Genomic DNA, 2103 nt, shown 5'->3' on the forward strand with positions numbered 1-2103 from the left:
GAGGTCTGTACAATGGACTATAGTATCCCAGGTCCAAACTGTCACCTAAAGTGATAGCCAGGCTGTGAGAAGCCAAAAGACCAATCATTTATGCAGTGTGAGTGCTGTAGTTTGAGGAACCAAAGAGTTGCTGACAGATAGGGACACAACATGGAACACTTGGTGTTTCCATTCTGAATCCTGATGTGGAGAGGAAGCCTGAATCTCTCAAAAGTAGCTTTAGCAGAGACCAAGCTTAGTATTTGGGCTTCCCAGGTGGCACAGTGTTAAGGAATCTGCCTGCCATTGTAGGAGATGAAAGAGACATAGGTTCTATCCCTGGGTTGGGAAGATCCCCTAGCGTAGAAAGTGGCAACCCACTCCAGTATTCTTGCCTGGAAAATCCCATGGACAGAGGAGCCTGGTGGACTATAGTCCATGGCGTTGCAGAGAGTCAGACATGACTGAGCAACTGAGCACACACATAACTTTAATTTTTCTTAGCCTCACTCAACAATACACATGGTAGTAGTTGTGGGTGATAAAGCTATAGTCTTTACTTCCAGAATAAGCTCCTCATTGGCATTAATTAAATCTTTTATTGCTTGGAAATTTTGTTGAAGCTTGTGACTTAGGCAAATTGTTAGTTCAGTGCAAACATAATTATGGTTTCGGACTGTGAATTTTAAATCATTGTAAGTAGTCTCACACACATCTTTATTAATCAAAATGGGAACCATTACAATCAATACATTTTTGCCAGTGAGAAATAAGTTTGTTTATTGCTATAGCATAAAAATTCACGCTTTGGGATTTGACAGACTCTTGGAAAGCATTTTCTGCCTCCTGCTGGTTGTGGAAGCATTTTCCCTGCAAAAAGTTGTCCCGATGCTTGAAGAAGTGGTAGTTGGTTGGTGAGAGGTTAGGTGAATGTGGTGGATGAGGAAAAACTTCATAGTCTAAACTGTTCAACTTTTGAAGTGTTGGTTGTGCAACATGCGACTGAATGTTGTCTTGGAGAAGAATTGGGCCCTTTCTGTTGATCAGCACTGGCTGTAGGCCTTGCAATTTTCCGTGCAGCTCATCGATTTGCTGAGCATATTTCTCGGATGCAATGGCTTCACTGGGACTAAGAAAGCTGTAGCAGATCAGGCCACCAAATGGTGACCGTGACCATTTTTTGGTGCAAGTTTTGCTTTGGGAATTGCTCTTGAGCTTATTCTCTGTTCAAACACTGAGCTGGTTGTTACTGGTTATCATATAAAATCCACTTATTGTCGCACATTACAATCCAATTGAGAAATGGTTCATTGTTGCTGCATAAAATAAGAGAAGGTGACACTTCAAAATGATGATCTTTTCAATTTGCAGTCAGCTCATGAGGCACCCACTTATCAAGCTTTTTCACCTTTTCAGTTGGCTTCAAATGTCAAGTGACTGTAGAATGGTTGATGTTGAGTTCTTGGGCAACTTCTTGTAAGAGAATCAGCTTTGATGATCCTTTCAGTTGGTCATTGTTAATTTCTTTTTTTTTCAGATTTTATTTCATTTTATTATTATTTTTTTACTTTACAATATTATATTGGTTCATTGTTAACTTCTGATGGCAAGCCACTTTGCTCCTCATCTTAAGACTGATCTCTTTTGCAGAACTTCTTGAACCACCACTGCACTGTCTGTTCATTAGCAGTTCCTGGGCCAAATGCATTGTTGATGCTGTGAGTTGTCTCTGCTGCTTTTTGACCCAGTTTGAACCCAAATAAGAAAGTCATTCAAATTTGCTTTTTGTCTAACATCATTTCCATGTGTTATTCGGTTGCCCAATAATGTTTGACTCTTTGCAAAGCCATGGACTGTAGCACACCAGGCTTCCCTGCCCCTCACCATCTCCCAAAGTTTGCTCAAGTTCATATCCATTGCATCGGTGATGCCATCCAGCCATCTCAGCCTCTGATGCCTTCTTCTCCTTCCGCCCTCAGTCTTTCCCAGCATGAGGGACTTTTCCAGTGAATCAGCCGTTTGCATCAGATGAACAAAATACTAGAGTTTCAGCTTCAGCATCAGTCCTTTCAATGAGCATTTAGGATTGATTTCTCTTAAGATTGACTGGTTTGATCTCCTTGC

General features: G+C 41.1%; 1 pseudogene; it reads right to left on the bottom strand.

Moving 5' to 3' along the window:
* Nucleotides 1–699: 699 nt before the first annotated feature.
* LOC138072370 (histone-lysine N-methyltransferase SETMAR-like) lies at nucleotides 700–1784 on the bottom strand (annotated as a pseudogene).
* Nucleotides 1785–2103: the final 319 nt, after the last annotated feature.

Source organism: Capricornis sumatraensis, unplaced genomic scaffold (assembly GCF_032405125.1).
Source record: "Capricornis sumatraensis isolate serow.1 unplaced genomic scaffold, serow.2 scaffold13, whole genome shotgun sequence".
In the NCBI taxonomy this organism is placed as follows: Eukaryota; Metazoa; Chordata; class Mammalia; order Artiodactyla; family Bovidae; genus Capricornis; species Capricornis sumatraensis.